This window comes from Sceloporus occidentalis, unplaced genomic scaffold (assembly GCF_023333645.1).
Source record: "Sceloporus occidentalis isolate IW3139 unplaced genomic scaffold, rSceOcc1.0.p SCAF_49, whole genome shotgun sequence".
NCBI lineage: Eukaryota > Metazoa > Chordata > Lepidosauria > Squamata > Phrynosomatidae > Sceloporus > Sceloporus occidentalis.
The window spans coordinates 2,200,001-2,222,277 of NW_028317029.1; the positions used below are offsets into that span (position 1 = coordinate 2,200,001).

A 22,277-nucleotide genomic window follows, 5' to 3' on the forward strand; every position below is an offset into this window, starting at 1 on the left:
ATTGTAATTCCAGCTAATATAAAATGCATAAAATGATGGGTTTTCCATCACCTTCAGATTCAACCTTCCTGCCTCGAGTGCTTCGTTCAATAGGCTTTTCAAGTGGGGAGTTTCAGAGTGTGCTTCCTGTGCCAGGGTATCTGCCTCAGAGTGAGTAATGGCAGTTTATTTATGATTAATGTGATTGATTATACCTGAGTTGGGATTGCCAATAACGATCCTTATATGCGTTGAGTGTGTGGTATGTTAATGAACTGTTCTCTGGTGAATAAAATGCATCGTAGTCGGCAGGATTCGAACCTGCGCAGGGAGACCCCAATGGATTTCTAGTCCATCGCCTTAACCACTCGGCCACGACTACTTTATGACGATGCTAGACGACGATGCGAGACGACGATGCGAGACGACGATGCGAGACGACGATGCGAGACGACGATGCGAGACGACGATGCGAGACGACGATGCGAGACGACGATGCGAGAATGTACACCTTTCCCTATTCACCAGGGTTTCTGAGATTGTGTTTCCAGCTAATATAAAACGCATCGTAGTCGGCAGCATTCGAACCTGCGCAAGGAGACCCTAATGGATTTTTAGTCCATAGCCTTAACTACTCAGCCACGACTACTTCGCGACAATGGAAGTTGATGATGCACCAATGTACACCTTTCTCTATTCACCAGCTGTCTGAAGCGGGGTTCCAGTGATTGTAATTCCAGCTAATATAAAATGCATAAAATGATGGGTTTTCCATCACCTTCAGATTCAACCTTCCTGCCTCGAGTGCTTCGTTCAATAGGCTTTTCAAGTGGGGAGTTTCAGAGTGTGCTTCCTGTGCCAGGGTATCTGCCTCAGAGTGAGTAATGGCAGTTTATTTATGATTAATGTGATTGATTATACCTGAGTTGGGATTGCCAATAACGATCCTTATATACGTTGAGTGTGTGGTATGTTAATGAACTGTTCTCTGGTGAATAAAATGCATCGTAGTCGGCAGGATTCGAACCTGCGCGGGGAGACCCCAATGGATTTCTAGTCCATCGCCTTAACCACTCGGCCACGACTACTTTATGACGAAGCGAGTCGACGAAGCGAGTCGACGAAGCGAGTCGACGAAGCGAGTCGACGATGCGAGAATGTACACCTTTCCCTATTCACCAGGGTTTCTGACATTGTATTTCCAGCTAATATAAAACACATCGTAGTCGACAGCATTCGAACCTGCGCAGGGAAACCCCCATGGATTTCTAGCCCATCGCCTTAACTACTCAGACACGACTACTTTGCGACGATGGAAGTTGATGATGCACCAATGTACACCTTTCCCTATTCACCAGCTGTCTCAAGCGGGGTTTCAGGGATTGTATTTCCAGCTAATATAAAATGCATAAAATGATGGGTTTTCCATCACCTTTAGGTTCAACCTTCCTGCCTCAAGTGCTTCGTTCAATCGGCTTTTCAAGTGGGGAGTTTCAGAGTGTGCTTCCTGTATCATGGTATCTTCCTCAGAGTGTGCTTCCTGTGCCAGGGTGTCTGCCTCAGTAATGGCAGTTTATTTATGATTAATGTGATTGATTATACCTGAGTTGGGATCGGCAATAACGATCCTTTTACGCGTTGAGTGTGTGGTATGTTTATGAACTGTTCTCTGGTGAATAAAATGCATCGTAGTCGGCAGGATTCAAACCTGCACAGGGAGACCTCAATGGATTTCTAGTCCATCGCCTTAACCACGCAAGAAGGTACACCTTCCCCTATTCACCAGGGTTTCTGAGATTGTATTTCAGATCATACTTGGCGGGATTCGAACCTGCGCTGGGAAACCCCAATGGATTTCTAGTCTATCACCTTAACCACTCGGCCACGACTACGCTAGTGTATGACATGAGTTGATGATGCACCAATGTATACCTTTCCCTATTCACCATCTGTCTGAAGCAGGGTTTCAGGGATTTTATTTCCAGATCATATAAAATACGTCGTAGCCAGCAGGATTCGAAACTGTGCCGGGAGACCCCAATGGATTTCTAATCTATCGCCTTAACTGCTCGGCCACTACTACTTTATGGCGACTTCTGTTGATGATGCACCAATGTACACCTTTCCTATTCACCAGCTCTCTCAGGGATTGTATTTCCAGCTAATATAAAATGCATAAAATGATGGGTTTTCCATCACCTTTAGATTCAACCTTCCTGCCTCAAGTGCTTCGTTCAATAGGCTTTTCAAGTGGGGCGTTTCAGAGTGTGCTTCCTGTATCAGGGTATCTTCCTCAGTTTGAGTAATGGCAGTTTATTTATGATTAATGTGATTGATTATACCTGAGTTGGGATCGCCAATAATGATCCTTTTTACGCGTTGAGTGTGTGGTATGTTTATCAACTGTTCTCTGGTGAATAAAATGCATCGTAGTCGGCAGGATTTGAAACTGTGCGGTGTTTCAGGGATTGTATTTCCAGCTAATATAAAATGCATAAAATAATGGGTTTTCCATCACCTTGACTGAGGTAGCGCCAATGCGTCGCCCTCTTATACCCCCCCAAAATAAATACACAAACACAAAGTAAATAATATAATGTTTTATTATAGTCAACTATGGAAAATTAAGGCCAAGGTGCAGTCCGCTTTACGCCTTCCACGCCGTGACACAGGTATAAATAACTTTATTCATAGTAAAATGAACTTTATTTGTAAACACGATATAACATAGTATATAATATAGCGATGCACGTGCCGCACCACCCGACTTACTTGTGACACGTGCAAGCCTTAAATCTAACAATTGTAAACCAAATATAAAGGCTACAAATCGTAACCCTAAATTGTAAACAACGACTGTAAACTACCGACCCGGCTGGCACAGCCATAAAACCGTAAAAACCGTAGAGACCACCGGCGTCCCGTGCACGGCAGCCATTGTCACGGCTAGGATTCACCAAGGCACAAGCCCAAGGAGTGTCCTGCACTTAGGCCGAGGGCCTGTGCACTACGGGTCAAACCACACCTAAGGTGGTTAACCCTTGCTCTATGCCAGCTTGATAACCAACCACCAAGGAACAAAAAAGAGGGGTGGGAGGGAGGGAAAGCTTTCCAGGTCAATTGAAAAAGTGACCTAAACGGGGTGGGCTCCCATATATATAGTGACCCCCACCCCTAAGCACAGTACGATGATGCCCACCTATCATTGTAGCTCAGGGCTGTCAATCAACATTGATTGACAGCCCCCTAAGCATGACTGCAGATTTTTCTGCAAAACAGGAAAACGGGAGGCAGAGAGGGCTGCCTGACGTCCCCTCAGTCATGCGCCCCTCTTGCTCTATGCTCTCGCCTGGGGCTTTCTTTAGATTCAACCTTCCTGCCTCAAGTGCTTAGTTCAGTTGGATTTTCAAGTGGGGAGTTTCAGAGTGTGCTTCCTGTATCAGGGTATCTTTCTCAGTGTGAGTAATGGCAGTTAATTTATGATTAATGTGATTGATTATACCTGAGTTGGGATCGCCAATAACGATCCTTTTTATGCGTTGAGTGTGTGGTATGTTTATCGACTGTTCTCTGGTGAATAAAATGTATCGTAGTCGACAGGATTCGAACCTGCGCGGGGAGACCCCAATGGATTTCGAGTCCACCGCCTTAACCACTCGGCCACGACTACCTTACGACATGATAGGTTGATTGGTTTCAGGGATTGTATTTCTAACTAATATAACAAGGGAATGTTTGGAAGATCTAAAGGGGTAGTAGAAGTATTATTAAACACTCATCTACAGACACGCCAGAAAGCTTGTTTTTCCCTCAGAAATCTCATGGTGCTTCCACAACCACAAGGAATTCTGGGTAGGCACATGCAAATACGGTAACAATTATCACCTTTGCCTCTATATCCAATTTAAGTGGAAGGGTTTTCCATCACCCTTACCCACCATAAATTATGTAATGAAAAATCTAAAGAGAATAGATTCAATCTTCCTGTCTCAAGTGGTTCGTTCAACAGGCTCTTCAAGTGGGGAGTTTCCGAGTGTGCTTCCTGTGCCAGGGTTTCTGCGTCAGAGTGAGTAATGGCAGTTTATTTATGATTAATGTGATTGATTATACCTGAGTTGGGATTGCCAATAACGATCCTTATATGCGTTGAGTGCGTGGTATGTTTATGAACTGTTCTCTGGTGAATAAAATGCATCGCAGTCGGCAGGATTCGAACCTGCGTGGGGAGACCCCAATGGATTTCTAGTCCATCGCCTTAACCACTCGGCCACGACTACTTTACGACGATGCGAGGCGACGATGCGAGGCGACGATGGGAGAATTTACCTTTCCCTATTCACCAGGGTTTCTGAGATTGTGTTTCCAGCTAATATAAAAAGCATCGCAGTCGGCAGGATTCGAACCTGCGCAGGGAGACCCCAATGGATTTCTAGTCCATCGCCTTAACCACTCGGCCACGACGACGCGAGTTGACGAGGCGAGTTGACGAGGCGAGTTGACGACGCGAGTCGACGATGGGAGAATTTACCTTTCCCTATTCACCAGGGTTTCTGAGATTGTGTTTCCAGCTAATATAAAAAGCATCGTAGTCGGCAGCATTGGAACCTGCGCAAGGAGACCCCAATGGATTTTTAGTCCATAGCCTTAACTACTCAGCCACGACTACTTTGCGACGATGGAAGTTGATGATGCACCAATGTACACCTTTCCCTATTCACCAGCTGTCTCAAGCGGGGTTTCAGGGATTGTATTTCCAGCTAATATAAAATGCATAAAATGATGGGTTTTCCATCACCTTTAGGTTCAACCTTCCTGCCTCAAGTGCTTCGTTCAATAGGCTTTTCAAGTCGGGAGTTTCAGAGTATGCTTCCTATGCCAGGGTGTCTGCCTCAGAGTGAGTAATGGCAGTTTATTTATGATTAATGTGATTGATTATACCTGAGTTGGGATTGCCAATAACGATCCTTATATGCGTTGAGTGTGTGGTATGTTTATGAACTGTTCTCTGGTGAATAAAATACATTGTAGTCGGCAGGATTCGAACCTGCGTGGGGAGACCCCAATGGATTTCTAGTCCATCGCCTTAACCACTCGGCCACGACTACTTTACGACTATGCGAGACGACGATGTGAGAATGTACACCTTTCCCTATACACCAGCTGTCTCAGGGAATGTATTTCCAGCTAATATAAAAAGCATAAAATTATGGGTTTTCCATCACCTTCAGATTCAACCTTCCTGCCTCAAGTGCTTTGTTCAATAGGCTTTTCAAGTGGGGAGTTTCAGAGTGTGCTTCCTGTATCAGGGTATCTTCCTCAGTGTGAGTAATGGCAGTTTACTTATGATTAACGTGATTGATTATACCTGAGTTGGGATCGCCAATAACGATCCTTTTTATGCGTTGAGTGTGTGGTATGTTTATCGACTGTTCTCTGGTGAATAAAATGTATCGTAGTCGGCAGGATTTGAAACTGTGCGGTGTTTCAGGGATTGTATTTCCAGCTAATATAAAATGCATAAAATTATGGTTTTTCCATCACCTTCAGATTCAACCTTCCTGCCTCAAGTGCTTCGTTCAATAGGCTTTTCAAGTGGGGAGTTTCAGAGTGTGCTTCCTGTATCATGGTATCTTCCTCAGTGTGAGTAATGGCAGTTTATTTATGATTAATGTGATTGATTATACCTGAGTTGGGATTGCCAATAACGATCTTTATATGCGTTGAGTGTGTGGTATGTTTATGAACTGTTCTCTGGTGAATAAAATGCATCGTAGTCGGCAGGATTCGAACCTGCGCAGGGAGACCCCAATGGATTTCTAGTCCATCGCCTTAACCACTCGGCCACGACTACTTTACGATGATGCGAGACGATGATGCGAGACGACGATGCGAGACGACGATGCGAGACGACGATGCGAGACGACGATGCGAGACGACGATGCGAGACGACGATGCGAGAATGTACACCTTTCCCTATTCACCAGGGTTTCTGAGATTGTGTTTCCAGCTAATATAAAACGCATCGTAGTCGGCAGCATTCGAACCTGCGCAAGGAGACCCTAATGGATTTTTAGTCCATAGCCTTAACTACTCAGCCACGACTACTTCGCGACAATGGAAGTTGATGATGCACCAATGTACACCTTTCTCTATTCACCAGCTGTCTGAAGCGGGGTTCCAGTGATTGTAATTCCAGCTAATATAAAATGCATAAAATGATGGGTTTTCCATCACCTTCAGATTCAACCTTCCTGCCTCGAGTGCTTCGTTCAATAGGCTTTTCAAGTGGGGAGTTTCAGAGTGTGCTTCCTGTGCCAGGGTATCTGCCTCAGAGTGAGTAATGGCAGTTTATTTATGATTAATGTGATTGATTATACCTGAGTTGGGATTGCCAATAACGATCCTTATATACGTTGAGTGTGTGGTATGTTAATGAACTGTTCTCTGGTGAATAAAATGCATCGTAGTCGGCAGGATTCGAACCTGCGCGGGGAGACCCCGATGGATTTCTAGTCCATCGCCTTAACCACTCGGCCACGACTACTTTATGACGAAGCGAGTCGACGAAGCGAGTCGACGAAGCGAGTCGACGATGCGAGAATGTACACCTTTCCCTATTCACCAGGGTTTCTGACATTGTATTTCCAGCTAATATAAAACACATCGTAGTCGACAGCATTCGAACCTGCGCAGGGAAACCCCCATGGATTTCTAGCCCATCGCCTTAACTACTCAGACACGACTACTTTGCGACGATGGAAGTTGATGATGCACCAATGTACACCTTTCCCTATTCACCAGCTGTCTCAAGCGGGGTTTCAGGGATTGTATTTCCAGCTAATATAAAATGCATAAAATGATGGGTTTTCCATCACCTTTAGGTTCAACCTTCCTGCCTCAAGTGCTTCGTTCAATCGGCTTTTCAAGTGGGGAGTTTCAGAGTGTGCTTCCTGTATCATGGTATCTTCCTCAGAGTGTGCTTCCTGTGCCAGGGTGTCTGCCTCAGTAATGGCAGTTTATTTATGATTAATGTGATTGATTATACCTGAGTTGGGATCGGCAATAACGATCCTTTTACGCGTTGAGTGTGTGGTATGTTTATGAACTGTTCTCTGGTGAATAAAATGCATCGTAGTCGGCAGGATTCAAACCTGCACAGGGAGACCTCAATGGATTTCTAGTCCATCGCCTTAACCACTCGGCCACAACTACGCAAGAAGGTACACCTTCCCCTATTCACCAGGGCTTCTGAGATTGTATTTCAGATCATACTTGGCGGGATTCAAACCTGCGCTGGGAAACCCCAATGGATTTCTAGTTTATCACCTTAACCACTCGGCCACGACTACGCTAGTGTATGACACGAGTTGATGATGCACCAATGTATACCTTTCCCTATTCACATCTGTCTGAAGCAGGGTTTCAGGGATTTTATTTCCAGATCATATAAAATACGTCGTAGCCAGCAGGATTCGAAACTGCGCCGGGAGACCCCAATGGATTTCTAATCTATCGCCTTAACTGCTCGGCCACTACTACTTTATGGCGACTTCTGTTGATGATGCACCAATGTACACCTTTCCTATTCACCAGCTCTCTCAGGGATTGTATTTCCAGCTAATATAAAATGCATAAAATGATGGGTTTTCCATCACCTTTAGATTCAACCTTCCTGCCTCAAGTGCTTCGTTCAATAGGCTTTTCAAGTGGGGCGTTTCAGAGTGTGCTTCCTGTATCAGGGTATCTTCCTCAGTTTGAGTAATGGCAGTTTATTTATGATTAATGTGATTGATTATACCTGAGTTGGGATCGCCAATAATGATCCTTTTTACGCGTTGAGTGTGTGGTATGTTTATCAACTGTTCTCTGGTGAATAAAATGCATCGTAGTCGGCAGGATTTGAAACTGTGCGGTGTTTCAGGGATTGTATTTCCAGCTAATATAAAATGCATAAAATAATGGGTTTTCCATCACCTTGACTGAGGTAGCGCCAATGCGTCGCCCTCTTATACCCCCCCCAAAATAAATACACAAACACAAAGTAAATAATATAATGTTTTATTATAGTCAACTATGGAAAATTAAGGCCAAGGTGCAGTCCGCTTTACGCCTTCCACGCCGTGACACAGGTATAAATAACTTTATTCATAGTAAAATGAACTTTATTTGTAAACACGATATAACATAGTATATAATATAGCGATGCACGTGCCGCACCACCCGACTTACTTGTGACACGTGCAAGCCTTAAATCTAACAATTGTAAACCAAATATAAAGGCTACAAATCGTAACCCTAAATTGTAAACAACGACTGTAAACTACCGACCCGGCTGGCACAGCCATAAAACCGTAAAAACCGTAGAGACCACCGGCGTCCCGTGCACGGCAGCCATTGTCACGGCTAGGATTCACCAAGGCACAAGCCCAAGGAGTGTCCTGCACTTAGGCCGAGGGCCTGTGCACTACGGGTCAAACCACACCTAAGGTGGTTAACCCTTGCTCTATGCCAGCTTGATAACCAACCACCAAGGAACAAAAAAGAGGGGTGGGAGGGAGGGAAAGCTTTCCAGGTCAATTGAAAAAGTGACCTAAACGGGGTGGGCTCCCATATATATAGTGACCCCCACCCCTAAGCACAGTACGATGATGCCCACCTATCATTGTAGCTCAGGGCTGTCAATCAACATTGATTGACAGCCCCCTAAGCATGACTGCAGATTTTTCTGCAAAACAGGAAAACGGGAGGCAGAGAGGGCTGCCTGACGTCCCCTCAGTCATGCGCCCCTCTTGCTCTATGCTCTCGCCTGGGGCTTTCTTTAGATTCAACCTTCCTGCCTCAAGTGCTTAGTTCAGTTGGATTTTCAAGTGGGGAGTTTCAGAGTGTGCTTCCTGTATCAGGGTATCTTTCTCAGTGTGAGTAATGGCAGTTAATTTATGATTAATGTGATTGATTATACCTGAGTTGGGATCGCCAATAACGATCCTTTTTATGCGTTGAGTGTGTGGTATGTTTATCGACTGTTCGCTGGTGAATAAAATGTATCGTAGTCGACAGGATTCGAACCTGCGCGGGGAGACCCCAATGGATTTCTAGTCCACCGCCTTAACCACTCGGCCACGACTACCTTACGACATGATAGGTTGATTGGTTTCAGGGATTGTATTTCTAACTAATATAACAAGGGAATGTTTGGAAGATCTAAAGGGGTAGTAGAAGTATTATTAAACACTCATCTACAGACACGCCAGAAAGCTTGTTTTTCCCTCAGAAATCTCATGGTGCTTCCACAACCACAAGGAATTCTGGGTAGGCACATGCAAATACGGTAACAATTATCACCTTTGCCTCTATATCCAATTTAAGTGGAAGGGTTTTCCATCACCCTTACCCACCATAAATTATGTAATGAAAAATCTAAAGAGAATAGATTCAATCTTCCTGTCTCAAGTGGTTCGTTCAACAGGCTCTTCAAGTGGGGAGTTTCCGAGTGTGCTTCCTGTGCCAGGGTTTCTGCGTCAGAGTGAGTAATGGCAGTTTATTTATGATTAATGTGATTGATTATACCTGAGTTGGGATTGCCAATAACGATCCTTATATGCGTTGAGTGTGTGGTATGTTTATGAACTGTTCTCTGGTGAATAAAATGCATCGCAGTCGGCAGGATTCGAACCTGCGTGGGGAGACCCCAATGGATTTCTAGTCCATCGCCTTAACCACTCGGCCACGACTACGCGAGTTGACGAGGCGAGTTGACGACGCGAGTCGACGATGGGAGAATTTACCTTTCCCTATTCACCAGGGTTTCTGAGATTGTGTTTCCAGCTAATATAAAAAGCATCGTAGTCGGCAGCATTCGAACCTGCGCAAGGAGACCCCAATGGATTTTTAGTCCATAGCCTTAACTACTCAGCCACGACTACTTTGCGACGATGGAAGTTGATGATGCACCAATGTACACCTTTCCCTATTCACCAGCTGTCTCAAGCGGGGTTTCAGGGATTGTATTTCCAGCTAATATAAAATGCATAAAATGATGGGTTTTCCATCACCTTTAGGTTCAACCTTCCTGCCTCAAGTGCTTCGTTCAATAGGCTTTTCAAGTCGGGAGTTTCAGAGTATGCTTCCTATGCCAGGGTGTCTGCCTCAGAGTGAGTAATGGCAGTTTATTTATGATTAATGTGATTGATTATACCTGAGTTGGGATTGCCAATAACGATCCTTATATGCGTTGAGTGTGTGGTATGTTTATGAACTGTTCTCTGGTGAATAAAATACATTGTAGTCGGCAGGATTCGAACCTGCGTGGGGAGACCCCAATGGATTTCTAGTCCATCGCCTTAACCACTCGGCCACAACTACTTTACGACTATGCGAGACGACTATGCGAGACGACGATGTGAGAATGTACACCTTTCCCTATACACCAGCTGTCTCAGGGAATGTATTTCCAGCTAATATAAAAAGCATAAAATTATGGGTTTTCCATCACCTTCAGATTCAACCTTCCTGCCTCAAGTGCTTTGTTCAATACGCTTTTCAAGTGGGGAGTTTCAGAGTGTGCTTCCTGTATCAGGGTATCTTCCTCAGTGTGAGTAATGGCAGTTTACTTATGATTAACGTGATTGATTATACCTGAGTTGGGATCGCCAATAACGATCCTTTTTATGCGTTGAGTGTGTGGTATGTTTATCGACTGTTCTCTGGTGAATAAAATGTATCGTAGTCGGCAGGATTTGAAACTGTGCGGTGTTTCAGGGATTGTATTTCCAGCTAATATAAAATGCATAAAATTATGGTTTTTCCATCACCTTCAGATTCAACCTTCCTGCCTCAAGTGCTTCGTTCAATAGGCTTTTCAAGTGGGGAGTTTCAGAGTGTGCTTCCTGTATCATGGTATCTTCCTCAGTGTGAGTAATGGCAGTTTATTTATGATTAATGTGATTGATTATACCTGAGTTGGGATTGCCAATAACGATCTTTATATGCGTTGAGTGTGTGGTATGTTTATGAACTGTTCTCTGGTGAATAAAATGCATCGTAGTCGGCAGGATTCGAACCTGCGCAGGGAGACCCCAATGGATTTCTAGTCCATCGCCTTAACCACTCGGCCACGACTACTTTACGATGATGCGAGACGACGATGCGAGACGACGATGCGAGACGACGATGCGAGACGACGATGCGAGACGACGATGCGAGACGACGATGCGAGACGACGATGCGAGAATGTACACCTTTCCCTATTCACCAGGGTTTCTGAGATTGTGTTTCCAGCTAATATAAAACGCATCGTAGTCGGCAGCATTCGAACCTGCGCAAGGAGACCCTAATGGATTTTTAGTCCATAGCCTTAACTACTCAGCCACGACTACTTCGCGACAATGGAAGTTGATGATGCACCAATGTACACCTTTCTCTATTCACCAGCTGTCTGAAGCGGGGTTCCAGTGATTGTAATTCCAGCTAATATAAAATGCATAAAATGATGGGTTTTCCATCACCTTCAGATTCAACCTTCCTGCCTCGAGTGCTTCGTTCAATAGGCTTTTCAAGTGGGGAGTTTCAGAGTGTGCTTCCTGTGCCAGGGTATCTGCCTCAGAGTGAGTAATGGCAGTTTATTTATGATTAATGTGATTGATTATACCTGAGTTGGGATTGCCAATAACGATCCTTATATACGTTGAGTGTGTGGTATGTTAATGAACTGTTCTCTGGTGAATAAAATGCATCGTAGTCGGCAGGATTCGAACCTGCGCGGGGAGACCCCGATGGATTTCTAGTCCATCGCCTTAACCACTCGGCCACGACTACTTTATGACGAAGCGAGTCGACGAAGCGAGTCGACGAAGCGAGTCGACGATGCGAGAATGTACACCTTTCCCTATTCACCAGGGTTTCTGACATTGTATTTCCAGCTAATATAAAACACATCGTAGTCGACAGCATTCGAACCTGCGCAGGGAAACCCCCATGGATTTCTAGCCCATCGCCTTAACTACTCAGACACGACTACTTTGCGACGATGGAAGTTGATGATGCACCAATGTACACCTTTCCCTATTCACCAGCTGTCTCAAGCGGGGTTTCAGGGATTGTATTTCCAGCTAATATAAAATGCATAAAATGATGGGTTTTCCATCACCTTTAGGTTCAACCTTCCTGCCTCAAGTGCTTCGTTCAATCGGCTTTTCAAGTGGGGAGTTTCAGAGTGTGCTTCCTGTATCATGGTATCTTCCTCAGAGTGTGCTTCCTGTGCCAGGGTGTCTGCCTCAGTAATGGCAGTTTATTTATGATTAATGTGATTGATTATACCTGAGTTGGGATCGGCAATAACGATCCTTTTACGCGTTGAGTGTGTGGTATGTTTATGAACTGTTCTCTGGTGAATAAAATGCATCGTAGTCGGCAGGATTCAAACCTGCACAGGGAGACCTCAATGGATTTCTAGTCCATCGCCTTAACCACTCGGCCACAACTACGCAAGAAGGTACACCTTCCCCTATTCACCAGGGCTTCTGAGATTGTATTTCAGATCATACTTGGCGGGATTCAAACCTGCGCTGGGAAACCCCAATGGATTTCTAGTTTATCACCTTAACCACTCGGCCACGACTACGCTAGTGTATGACACGAGTTGATGATGCACCAATGTATACCTTTCCCTATTCACATCTGTCTGAAGCAGGGTTTCAGGGATTTTATTTCCAGATCATATAAAATACGTCGTAGCCAGCAGGATTCGAAACTGCGCCGGGAGACCCCAATGGATTTCTAATCTATCGCCTTAACTGCTCGGCCACTACTACTTTATGGCGACTTCTGTTGATGATGCACCAATGTACACCTTTCCTATTCACCAGCTCTCTCAGGGATTGTATTTCCAGCTAATATAAAATGCATAAAATGATGGGTTTTCCATCACCTTTAGATTCAACCTTCCTGCCTCAAGTGCTTCGTTCAATAGGCTTTTCAAGTGGGGCGTTTCAGAGTGTGCTTCCTGTATCAGGGTATCTTCCTCAGTTTGAGTAATGGCAGTTTATTTATGATTAATGTGATTGATTATACCTGAGTTGGGATCGCCAATAATGATCCTTTTTACGCGTTGAGTGTGTGGTATGTTTATCAACTGTTCTCTGGTGAATAAAATGCATCGTAGTCGGCAGGATTTGAAACTGTGCGGTGTTTCAGGGATTGTATTTCCAGCTAATATAAAATGCATAAAATAATGGGTTTTCCATCACCTTGACTGAGGTAGCGCCAATGCGTCACCCTCTTATACCCCCCCAAAATAAATACACAAACACAAAGTAAATAATATAATGTTTTATTATAGTCAACTATGGAAAATTAAGGCCAAGGTGCAGTCCGCTTTACGCCTTCCACGCCGTGACACAGGTATAAATAACTTTATTCATAGTAAAATGAACTTTATTTGTAAACACGATATAACATAGTATATAATATAGCGATGCACGTGCCGCACCACCCGACTTACTTGTGACACGTGCAAGCCTTAAATCTAACAATTGTAAACCAAATATAAAGGCTACAAATCGTAACCCTAAATTGTAAACAACGACTGTAAACTACCGACCCGGCTGGCACAGCCATAAAACCGTAAAAACCGTAGAGACCACCGGCGTCCCGTGCACGGCAGCCATTGTCACGGCTAGGATTCACCAAGGCACAAGCCCAAGGAGTGTCCTGCACTTAGGCCGAGGGCCTGTGCACTACGGGTCAAACCACACCTAAGGTGGTTAACCCTTGCTCTATGCCAGCTTGATAACCAACCACCAAGGAACAAAAAAGAGGGGTGGGAGGGAGGGAAAGCTTTCCAGGTCAATTGAAAAAGTGACCTAAACGGGGTGGGCTCCCATATATATAGTGACCCCCACCCCTAAGCACAGTACGATGATGCCCACCTATCATTGTAGCTCAGGGCTGTCAATCAACATTGATTGACAGCCCCCTAAGCATGACTGCAGATTTTTCTGCAAAACAGGAAAACGGGAGGCAGAGAGGGCTGCCTGACGTCCCCTCAGTCATGCGCCCCTCTTGCTCTATGCTCTCGCCTGGGGCTTTCTTTAGATTCAACCTTCCTGCCTCAAGTGCTTAGTTCAGTTGGATTTTCAAGTGGGGAGTTTCAGAGTGTGCTTCCTGTATCAGGGTATCTTTCTCAGTGTGAGTAATGGCAGTTAATTTATGATTAATGTGATTGATTATACCTGAGTTGGGATCGCCAATAACGATCCTTTTTATGCGTTGAGTGTGTGGTATGTTTATCGACTGTTCGCTGGTGAATAAAATGTATCGTAGTCGACAGGATTCGAACCTGCGCGGGGAGACCCCAATGGATTTCTAGTCCACCGCCTTAACCACTCGGCCACGACTACCTTACAACATGATAGGTTGATTGGTTTCAGGGATTGTATTTCTAACTAATATAACAAGGGAATGTTTGGAAGATCTAAAGGGGTAGTAGAAGTATTATTAAACACTCATCTACAGACACGCCAGAAAGCTTGTTTTTCCCTCAGAAATCTCATGGTGCTTCCACAACCACAAGGAATTCTGGGTAGGCACATGCAAATACGGTAACAATTATCACCTTTGCCTCTATATCCAATTTAAGTGGAAGGGTTTTCTATCACCCTTACCCACCATAAATTATGTAATGAAAAATCTAAAGAGAATAGATTCAATCTTCCTGTCTCAAGTGGTTCGTTCAACAGGCTCTTCAAGTGGGGAGTTTCCGAGTGTGCTTCCTGTGCCAGGGTTTCTGCGTCAGAGTGAGTAATGGCAGTTTATTTATGATTAATGTGATTGATTATACCTGAGTTGGGATTGCCAATAACGATCCTTATATGCGTTGAGTGTGTGGTATGTTTATGAACTGTTCTCTGGTAAATAAAATGCATCGCAGTCGGCAGGATTCGAACCTGCATGGGGAGACCCCAATGGATTTCTAGTCCATCGCCTTAACCACTCGGCCACGACTACTTTACGACGATGCGAGGCGACGATGGGAGAATTTACCTTTCCCTATTCACCAGGGTTTCTGAGATTGTGTTTCCAGCTAATATAAAAAGCATCGCAGTCGGCAGGATTCGAACCTGCGCAGGGAGACCCCAATGGATTTCTAGTCCATCGCCTTAACCACTCGGCCACGACGACGCGAGTTGACGAGGCGAGTTGACGACGCGAGTCGACGATGGGAGAATTTACCTTTCCCTATTCACCAGGGTTTCTGAGATTGTGTTTCCAGCTAATATAAAAAGCATCGTAGTCGGCAGCATTCGAACCTGCGCAAGGAGACCCCAATGGATTTTTAGTCCATAGCCTTAACTACTCAGCCACGACTACTTTGCGACGATGGAAGTTGATGATGCACCAATGTACACCTTTCCCTATTCACCAGCTGTCTCAAGCGGGGTTTCAGGGATTGTATTTCCAGCTAATATAAAATGCATAAAATGATGGGTTTTCCATCACCTTTAGGTTCAACCTTCCTGCCTCAAGTGCTTCGTTCAATAGGCTTTTCAAGTCGGGAGTTTCAGAGTATGCTTCCTATGCCAGGGTGTCTGCCTCAGAGTGAGTATATGCGTTGAGTGTGTGGTATGTTTATGAACTGTTCTCTGGTGAATAAAATACATTGTAGTCGGCAGGATTCGAACCTGCGTGGGGAGACCCCAATGGATTTCTAGTCCATCGCCTTAACCACTCGGCCACGACTACTTTACGACTATGCGAGACGACGATGTGAGAATGTACACCTTTCCCTATACACCAGCTGTCTCAGGGAATGTATTTCCAGCTAATATAAAAAGCATAAAATTATGGGTTTTCCATCACCTTCAGATTCAACCTTCCTGCCTCAAGTGCTTTGTTCAATAGGCTTTTCAAGTGGGGAGTTTCAGAGTGTGCTTCCTGTATCAGGGTATCTTCCTCAGTGTGAGTAATGGCAGTTTACTTATGATTAACGTGATTGATTATACCTGAGTTGGGATCGCCAATAACGATCCTTTTTATGCGTTGAGTGTGTGGTATGTTTATCGACTGTTCTCTGGTGAATAAAATGTATCGTAGTCGGCAGGATTTGAAACTGTGCGGTGTTTCAGGGATTGTATTTCCAGCTAATATAAAATGCATAAAATTATGGTTTTTCCATCACCTTCAGATTCAACCTTCCTGCCTCAAGTGCTTCGTTCAATAGGCTTTTCAAGTGGGGAGTTTCAGAGTGTGCTTCCTGTATCATGGTATCTTCCTCAGTGTGAGTAATGGCAGTTTATTTATGATTAATGTGATTGATTATACCTGAGTTGGGATTGCCAATAACGATCTTTATATGCGTTGAGTGTGTGGTATGTTTATGAACTGTTCTCTGGTGAATAAAATGCATCGTAGTCGGCAGGATTCGAACCTGCGCAGGGAGACCCCAATGGATTTCTAGTCCATCGCCTTAACCACTCGGCCACGACTACTTTACGATGATGCGAGACGATGATGCGAGACGACGATGCGAGACGACGATGCGAGACGACGATGCGAGACGACGATGCGAGACGACGATGCGAGACGACGATGCGAGACGACGATGCGAGACGACGATGCGAGAATGTACACCTTTCCCTATTCACCAGGGTTTCTGAGATTGTGTTTCCAGCTAATATAAAACACATCGTAGTCGGCAGCATTCGAACCTGCGCAAGGAGACCCTAATGGATTTTTAGTCCATAGCCTTAACTACTCAGCCACGACTACTTCGCGACAATGGAAGTTGATGATGCACCAATGTACACCTTTCTCTATTCACCAGCTGTCTGAAGCGGGGTTCCAGTGATTGTAATTCCAGCTAATATAAAATGCATAAAATGATGGGTTTTCCATCACCTTCAGATTCAACCTTCCTGCCTCGAGTGCTTCGTTCAATAGGCTTTTCAAGTGGGGAGTTTCAGAGTGTGCTTCCTGTGCCAGGGTATCTGCCTCAGAGTGAGTAATGGCAGTTTATTTATGATTAATGTGATTGATTATACCTGAGTTGGGATTGCCAATAACGATCCTTATATACGTTGAGTGTGTGGTATGTTAATGAACTGTTCTCTGGTGAATAAAATGCATCGTAGTCGGCAGGATTCAAACCTGCGCGGGGAGACCCCAATGGATTTCTAGTCCATCGCCTTAACCACTCGGCCACGACTACTTTATGACGAAGCGAGTCGACGAAGCGAGTCGACGAAGCGAGTCGACGATGCGAGAATGTACACCTTTCCCTATTCACCAGGGTTTCTGACATTGTATTTCCAGCTAATATAAAACACATCGTAGTCGACAGCATTCGAACCTGCGCAGGGAAACCCCCATGGATTTCTAGCCCATCGCCTTAACTACTCAGACACGACTACTTTGCGACGATGGAAGTTGATGATGCACCAATGTACACCTTTCCCTATTCACCAGCTGTCTCAAGCGGGGTTTCAGGGATTGTATTTCCAGCTAATATAAAATGCATAAAATGATGGGTTTTCCATCACCTTTAGGTTCAACCTTCCTGCCTCAAGTGCTTCGTTCAATCGGCTTTTCAAGTGGGGAGTTTCAGAGTGTGCTTCCTGTATCATGGTATCTTCCTCAGAGTGTGCTTCCTGTGCCAGGGTGTCTGCCTCAGTAATGGCAGTTTATTTATGATTAATGTGATTGATTATACCTGAGTTGGGATCGGCAATAACGATCCTTTTACGCGTTGAGTGTGTGGTATGTTTATGAACTGTTCTCTGGTGAATAAAATGCATCGTAGTCGGCAGGATTCAAACCTGCACAGGGAGACCTCAATGGATTTCTAGTCCATCGCCTTAACCACTTGGCCACAACTACGCAAGAAGGTACACCTTCCCCTATTCACCAGGGCTTCTGAGATTGTATTTCAGATCATACTTGGCGGGATTCAAACCTGCGCTGGGAAACCCCAATGGATTTCTAGTTTATTACCTTAACCACTCGGCCACGACTACGCTAGTGTATGACACGAGTTGATGATGCACCAATGTATACCTTTCCCTATTCACATCTGTCTGAAGCAGGGTTTCAGGGATTTTATTTCCAGATCATATAAAATACGTCGTAGCCAGCAGGATTCGAAACTGCGCCGGGAGACCCCAATGGATTTCTAATCTATCGCCTTAACTGCTCGGCCACTACTACTTTATGGCGACTTCTGTTGATGATGCACCAATGTACACCTTTCCTATTCACCAGCTCTCTCAGGGATTGTATTTCCAGCTAATATAAAATGCATAAAATGATGGGTTTTCCATCACCTTTAGATTCAACCTTCCTGCCTCAAGTGCTTCGTTCAATAGGCTTTTCAAGTGGGGCGTTTCAGAGTGTGCTTCCTGTATCAGGGTATCTTCCTCAGTTTGAGTAATGGCAGTTTATTTATGATTAATGTGATTGATTATACCTGAGTTGGGATCGCCAATAATGATCCTTTTTACGCGTTGAGTGTGTGGTATGTTTATCAACTGTTCTCTGGTGAATAAAATGCATCGTAGTCGGCAGGATTTGAAACTGTGCGGTGTTTCAGGGATTGTATTTCCAGCTAATATAAAATGCATAAAATAATGGGTTTTCCATCACCTTGACTGAGGTAGCGCCAATGCGTCGCCCTCTTATACCCCCCCCAAAATAAATACACAAACACAAAGTAAATAATATAATGTTTTATTATAGTCAACTATGGAAAATTAAGGCCAAGGTGCAGTCCGCTTTACGCCTTCCACGCCGTGACACAGGTATAAATAACTTTATTCATAGTAAAATGAACTTTATTTGTAAACACGATATAACATAGTATATAATATAGCGATGCACGTGCCGCACCACCCGACTTACTTGTGACACGTGCAAGCCTTAAATCTAACAATTGTAAACCAAATATAAAGGCTACAAATCGTAACCCTAAATTGTAAACAACGACTGTAAACTACCGACCCGGCTGGCACAGCCATAAAACCGTAAAAACCGTAGAGACCACCGGCATCCCGTGCACGGCAGCCATTGTCACGGCTAGGATTCACCAAGGCACAAGCCCAAGGAGTGTCCTGCACTTAGGCCGAGGGCCTGTGCACTACGGGTCAAACCACACCTAAGGTGGTTAACCCTTGCTCTATGCCAGCTTGATAACCAACCACCAAGGAACAAAAAAGAGGGGTGGGAGGGAGGGAAAGCTTTCCAGGTCAATTGAAAAAGTGACCTAAACGGGGTGGGCTCCCATATATATAGTGACCCCCACCCCTAAGCACAGTACGATGATGCCCACCTATCATTGTAGCTCAGGGCTGTCAATCAACATTGATTGACAGCCCCCTAAGCATGACTGCAGATTTTTCTGCAAAACAGGAAAACGGGAGGCAGAGAGGGCTGCCTGACGTCCCCTCAGTCATGCGCCCCTCTTGCTCTATGCTCTCGCCTGGGGCTTTCTTTAGATTCAACCTTCCTGCCTCAAGTGCTTAGTTCAGTTGGATTTTCAAGTGGGGAGTTTCAGAGTGTGCTTCCTGTATCAGGGTATCTTTCTCAGTGTGAGTAATGGCAGTTAATTTATGATTAATGTGATTGATTATACCTGAGTTGGGATCGCCAATAACGATCCTTTTTATGCGTTGAGTGTGTGGTATGTTTATCGACTGTTCGCTGGTGAATAAAATGTATCGTAGTCGACAGGATTCGAACCTGCGCGGGGAGACCCCAATGGATTTCTAGTCCACCGCCTTAACCACTCGGCCACGACTACCTTACGACATGATAGGTTGATTGGTTTCAGGGATTGTATTTCTAACTAATATAACAAGGGAATGTTTGGAAGATCTAAAGGGGTAGTAGAAGTATTATTAAACACTCATCTACAGACACGCCAGAAAGCTTGTTTTTCCCTCAGAAATCTCATGGTGCTTCCACAACCACAAGGAATTCTGGGTAGGCACATGCAAATACGGTAACAATTATCACCTTTGCCTCTATATCCAATTTAAGTGGAAGGGTTTTCTATCACCCTTACCCACCATAAATTATGTAATGAAAAATCTAAAGAGAATAGATTCAATCTTCCTGTCTCAAGTGGTTCGTTCAACAGGCTCTTCAAGTGGGGAGTTTCCGAGTGTGCTTCCTGTGCCAGGGTTTCTGCGTCAGAGTGAGTAATGGCAGTTTATTTATGATTAATGTGATTGATTATACCTGAGTTGGGATTGCCAATAACGATCCTTATATGCGTTGAGTGTGTGGTATGTTTATGAACTGTTCTCTGGTGAATAAAATGCATCGCAGTCGGCAGGATTCGAACCTGCGTGGGGAGACCCCAATGGATTTCTAGTCCATCGCCTTAACCACTCGGCCACGACTACTTTACGACGATGCGAGGCGACGATGGGAGAATTTACCTTTCCCTATTCACCAGGGTTTCTGAGATTGTGTTTCCAGCTAATATAAAAAGCATCGCAGTCGGCAGGATTCGAACCTGCGCAGGGAGACCCCAATGGATTTCTAGTCCATCGCCTTAACCACTCGGCCACGACGACGCGAGTTGACGAGGCGAGTTGACGACGCGAGTCGACGATGGGAGAATTTACCTTTCCCTATTCACCAGGGTTTCTGAGATTGTGTTTCCAGCTAATATAAAAAGCATCGTAGTCGGCAGCATTCGAACCTGCGCAAGGAGACCCCAATGGATTTTTAGTCCATAGCCTTAACTACTCAGCCACGACTACTTTGCGACGATGGAAGTTGATGATGCACCAATGTACACCTTTCCCTATTCACCAGCTGTCTCAAGCGGGGTTTCAGGGATTGTATTTCCAGCTAATATAAAATGCATAAAATGATGGGTTTTCCATCACCTTTAGGTTCAACCTTCCTGCCTCAAGTGCTTCGTTCAATAGGCTTTTCAAGTCGGGAGTTTCAGAGTATGCTTCCTATGCCAGGGTGTCTGCCTCAGAGTGAGTATATGCGTTGAGTGTGTGGTATGTTTATGAACTGTTCTCTGGTGAATAAAATACATTGTAGTCGGCAGGATTCGAACCTGCGTGGGGAGACCCCAATGGATTTCTAGTCCATCGCCTTAACCACTCGGCCACGACTACTTTACGACTATGCGAGACGACGATGTGAGAATGTACACCTTTCCCTATACACCAGCTGTCTCAGGGAATGTATTTCCAGCTAATATAAAAAGCATAAAATTATGGGTTTTCCATCACCTTCAGATTCAACCTTCCTGCCTCAAGTGCTTTGTTCAATAGGCTTTTCAAGTGGGGAGTTTCAGAGTGTGCTTCCTGTATCAGGGTATCTTCCTCAGTGTGAGTAATGGCAGTTTACTTATGATTAACGTGATTGATTATACCTGAGTTGGGATCGCCAATAACGATCCTTTTTATGCGTTGAGTGTGTGGTATGTTTATCGACTGTTCTCTGGTGAATAAAATGTATCGTAGTCGGCAGGATTTGAAACTGTGCGGTGTTTCAGGGATTGTATTTCCAGCTAATATAAAATGCATAAAATTATGGTTTTTCCATCACCTTCAGATTCAACCTTCCTGCCTCAAGTGCTTCGTTCAATAGGCTTTTCAAGTGGGGAGTTTCAGAGTGTGCTTCCTGTATCATGGTATCTTCCTCAGTGTGAGTAATGGCAGTTTATTTATGATTAATGTGATTGATTATACCTGAGTTGGGATTGCCAATAACGATCTTTATATGCGTTGAGTGTGTGGTATGTTTATGAACTGTTCTCTGGTGAATAAAATGCATCGTAGTCGGCAGGATTCGAACCTGCGCAGGGAGACCCCAATGGATTTCTAGTCCATCGCCTTAACCACTCGGCAACGACTACTTTACGATGATGCGAGACGACGATGCGAGACGACGATGCGAGACGACGATGCGAGAATGTACACCTTTCCCTATTCACCAGGGTTTCTGAGATTGTGTTTCCAGCTAATATAAAACGCATCGTAGTCGGCAGCATTCGAACCTGCGCAAGGAGACCCTAATGGATTTTTAGTCCATAGCCTTAACTACTCAGCCACGACTACTTCGCGACAATGGAAGTTGATGATGCACCAATGTACACCTTTCTCTATTCACCAGCTGTCTGAAGCGGGGTTCCAGTGATTGTAATTCCAGCTAATATAAAATGCATAAAATGATGGGTTTTCCATCACCTTCAGATTCAACCTTCCTGCCTCGAGTGCTTCGTTCAATAGGCTTTTCAAGTGGGGAGTTTCAGAGTGTGCTTCCTGTGCCAGGGTATCTGC

The 22,277-nt window shown here is 44.6% G+C and overlaps 35 non-coding genes across 35 annotated transcripts; all 35 read right to left on the reverse strand.

Moving 5' to 3' along the window:
- Nucleotides 1–279: 279 nt before the first annotated feature.
- Nucleotides 280–361, reverse strand: TRNAS-AGA (transfer RNA serine (anticodon AGA)). Its single transcript has one exon. It is a non-coding gene; the product is annotated as a tRNA-Ser (tRNA).
- A 185-nt stretch (nt 362–546) lies between these two features.
- On the reverse strand, nt 547–628 carry TRNAF-AAA (transfer RNA phenylalanine (anticodon AAA)). The gene has a single exon. It is a non-coding gene; the product is annotated as a tRNA-Phe (tRNA).
- Nucleotides 629–985: 357 nt separating this feature from the next.
- TRNAS-AGA (transfer RNA serine (anticodon AGA)) lies at nt 986–1,067 on the reverse strand. The gene has a single exon. It is a non-coding gene; the product is annotated as a tRNA-Ser (tRNA).
- A 2,500-nt stretch (nt 1,068–3,567) lies between these two features.
- On the reverse strand, nt 3,568–3,649 carry TRNAS-CGA (transfer RNA serine (anticodon CGA)). Its single transcript has one exon. It is a non-coding gene; the product is annotated as a tRNA-Ser (tRNA).
- Nucleotides 3,650–4,174: 525 nt separating this feature from the next.
- TRNAS-AGA (transfer RNA serine (anticodon AGA)) lies at nt 4,175–4,256 on the reverse strand. Its single transcript has one exon. It is a non-coding gene; the product is annotated as a tRNA-Ser (tRNA).
- A 105-nt stretch (nt 4,257–4,361) lies between these two features.
- Nucleotides 4,362–4,445, reverse strand: TRNAS-AGA (transfer RNA serine (anticodon AGA)). The gene has a single exon. It is a non-coding gene; the product is annotated as a tRNA-Ser (tRNA).
- Nucleotides 4,446–5,002: 557 nt separating this feature from the next.
- Nucleotides 5,003–5,084, reverse strand: TRNAS-AGA (transfer RNA serine (anticodon AGA)). Its single transcript has one exon. It is a non-coding gene; the product is annotated as a tRNA-Ser (tRNA).
- A 664-nt stretch (nt 5,085–5,748) lies between these two features.
- TRNAS-AGA (transfer RNA serine (anticodon AGA)) lies at nt 5,749–5,830 on the reverse strand. The gene has a single exon. It is a non-coding gene; the product is annotated as a tRNA-Ser (tRNA).
- Nucleotides 5,831–6,002: 172 nt separating this feature from the next.
- Nucleotides 6,003–6,084, reverse strand: TRNAF-AAA (transfer RNA phenylalanine (anticodon AAA)). Its single transcript has one exon. It is a non-coding gene; the product is annotated as a tRNA-Phe (tRNA).
- A 357-nt stretch (nt 6,085–6,441) lies between these two features.
- TRNAS-AGA (transfer RNA serine (anticodon AGA)) lies at nt 6,442–6,523 on the reverse strand. Its single transcript has one exon. It is a non-coding gene; the product is annotated as a tRNA-Ser (tRNA).
- A 586-nt stretch (nt 6,524–7,109) lies between these two features.
- Nucleotides 7,110–7,191, reverse strand: TRNAS-AGA (transfer RNA serine (anticodon AGA)). Its single transcript has one exon. It is a non-coding gene; the product is annotated as a tRNA-Ser (tRNA).
- Nucleotides 7,192–9,024: 1,833 nt separating this feature from the next.
- Nucleotides 9,025–9,106, reverse strand: TRNAS-AGA (transfer RNA serine (anticodon AGA)). The gene has a single exon. It is a non-coding gene; the product is annotated as a tRNA-Ser (tRNA).
- Nucleotides 9,107–9,631: 525 nt separating this feature from the next.
- On the reverse strand, nt 9,632–9,713 carry TRNAS-AGA (transfer RNA serine (anticodon AGA)). The gene has a single exon. It is a non-coding gene; the product is annotated as a tRNA-Ser (tRNA).
- Nucleotides 9,714–9,820: 107 nt separating this feature from the next.
- Nucleotides 9,821–9,902, reverse strand: TRNAF-AAA (transfer RNA phenylalanine (anticodon AAA)). Its single transcript has one exon. It is a non-coding gene; the product is annotated as a tRNA-Phe (tRNA).
- A 357-nt stretch (nt 9,903–10,259) lies between these two features.
- TRNAS-AGA (transfer RNA serine (anticodon AGA)) lies at nt 10,260–10,341 on the reverse strand. The gene has a single exon. It is a non-coding gene; the product is annotated as a tRNA-Ser (tRNA).
- A 677-nt stretch (nt 10,342–11,018) lies between these two features.
- Nucleotides 11,019–11,100, reverse strand: TRNAS-AGA (transfer RNA serine (anticodon AGA)). Its single transcript has one exon. It is a non-coding gene; the product is annotated as a tRNA-Ser (tRNA).
- A 172-nt stretch (nt 11,101–11,272) lies between these two features.
- On the reverse strand, nt 11,273–11,354 carry TRNAF-AAA (transfer RNA phenylalanine (anticodon AAA)). The gene has a single exon. It is a non-coding gene; the product is annotated as a tRNA-Phe (tRNA).
- Nucleotides 11,355–11,711: 357 nt separating this feature from the next.
- Nucleotides 11,712–11,793, reverse strand: TRNAS-AGA (transfer RNA serine (anticodon AGA)). Its single transcript has one exon. It is a non-coding gene; the product is annotated as a tRNA-Ser (tRNA).
- Nucleotides 11,794–12,379: 586 nt separating this feature from the next.
- TRNAS-AGA (transfer RNA serine (anticodon AGA)) lies at nt 12,380–12,461 on the reverse strand. Its single transcript has one exon. It is a non-coding gene; the product is annotated as a tRNA-Ser (tRNA).
- A 1,832-nt stretch (nt 12,462–14,293) lies between these two features.
- Nucleotides 14,294–14,375, reverse strand: TRNAS-AGA (transfer RNA serine (anticodon AGA)). The gene has a single exon. It is a non-coding gene; the product is annotated as a tRNA-Ser (tRNA).
- Nucleotides 14,376–14,900: 525 nt separating this feature from the next.
- Nucleotides 14,901–14,982, reverse strand: TRNAS-AGA (transfer RNA serine (anticodon AGA)). Its single transcript has one exon. It is a non-coding gene; the product is annotated as a tRNA-Ser (tRNA).
- Nucleotides 14,983–15,074: 92 nt separating this feature from the next.
- On the reverse strand, nt 15,075–15,158 carry TRNAS-AGA (transfer RNA serine (anticodon AGA)). Its single transcript has one exon. It is a non-coding gene; the product is annotated as a tRNA-Ser (tRNA).
- Nucleotides 15,159–15,263: 105 nt separating this feature from the next.
- Nucleotides 15,264–15,345, reverse strand: TRNAF-AAA (transfer RNA phenylalanine (anticodon AAA)). Its single transcript has one exon. It is a non-coding gene; the product is annotated as a tRNA-Phe (tRNA).
- A 290-nt stretch (nt 15,346–15,635) lies between these two features.
- Nucleotides 15,636–15,717, reverse strand: TRNAS-AGA (transfer RNA serine (anticodon AGA)). Its single transcript has one exon. It is a non-coding gene; the product is annotated as a tRNA-Ser (tRNA).
- Nucleotides 15,718–16,381: 664 nt separating this feature from the next.
- On the reverse strand, nt 16,382–16,463 carry TRNAS-AGA (transfer RNA serine (anticodon AGA)). Its single transcript has one exon. It is a non-coding gene; the product is annotated as a tRNA-Ser (tRNA).
- Nucleotides 16,464–16,661: 198 nt separating this feature from the next.
- Nucleotides 16,662–16,743, reverse strand: TRNAF-AAA (transfer RNA phenylalanine (anticodon AAA)). Its single transcript has one exon. It is a non-coding gene; the product is annotated as a tRNA-Phe (tRNA).
- Nucleotides 16,744–17,100: 357 nt separating this feature from the next.
- On the reverse strand, nt 17,101–17,182 carry TRNAS-AGA (transfer RNA serine (anticodon AGA)). The gene has a single exon. It is a non-coding gene; the product is annotated as a tRNA-Ser (tRNA).
- A 586-nt stretch (nt 17,183–17,768) lies between these two features.
- On the reverse strand, nt 17,769–17,850 carry TRNAS-AGA (transfer RNA serine (anticodon AGA)). The gene has a single exon. It is a non-coding gene; the product is annotated as a tRNA-Ser (tRNA).
- Nucleotides 17,851–19,683: 1,833 nt separating this feature from the next.
- TRNAS-AGA (transfer RNA serine (anticodon AGA)) lies at nt 19,684–19,765 on the reverse strand. Its single transcript has one exon. It is a non-coding gene; the product is annotated as a tRNA-Ser (tRNA).
- A 525-nt stretch (nt 19,766–20,290) lies between these two features.
- TRNAS-AGA (transfer RNA serine (anticodon AGA)) lies at nt 20,291–20,372 on the reverse strand. Its single transcript has one exon. It is a non-coding gene; the product is annotated as a tRNA-Ser (tRNA).
- A 92-nt stretch (nt 20,373–20,464) lies between these two features.
- On the reverse strand, nt 20,465–20,548 carry TRNAS-AGA (transfer RNA serine (anticodon AGA)). Its single transcript has one exon. It is a non-coding gene; the product is annotated as a tRNA-Ser (tRNA).
- Nucleotides 20,549–20,653: 105 nt separating this feature from the next.
- On the reverse strand, nt 20,654–20,735 carry TRNAF-AAA (transfer RNA phenylalanine (anticodon AAA)). The gene has a single exon. It is a non-coding gene; the product is annotated as a tRNA-Phe (tRNA).
- Nucleotides 20,736–21,025: 290 nt separating this feature from the next.
- On the reverse strand, nt 21,026–21,107 carry TRNAS-AGA (transfer RNA serine (anticodon AGA)). The gene has a single exon. It is a non-coding gene; the product is annotated as a tRNA-Ser (tRNA).
- A 664-nt stretch (nt 21,108–21,771) lies between these two features.
- Nucleotides 21,772–21,853, reverse strand: TRNAS-AGA (transfer RNA serine (anticodon AGA)). Its single transcript has one exon. It is a non-coding gene; the product is annotated as a tRNA-Ser (tRNA).
- Nucleotides 21,854–21,973: 120 nt separating this feature from the next.
- On the reverse strand, nt 21,974–22,055 carry TRNAF-AAA (transfer RNA phenylalanine (anticodon AAA)). Its single transcript has one exon. It is a non-coding gene; the product is annotated as a tRNA-Phe (tRNA).
- Nucleotides 22,056–22,277: the final 222 nt, after the last annotated feature.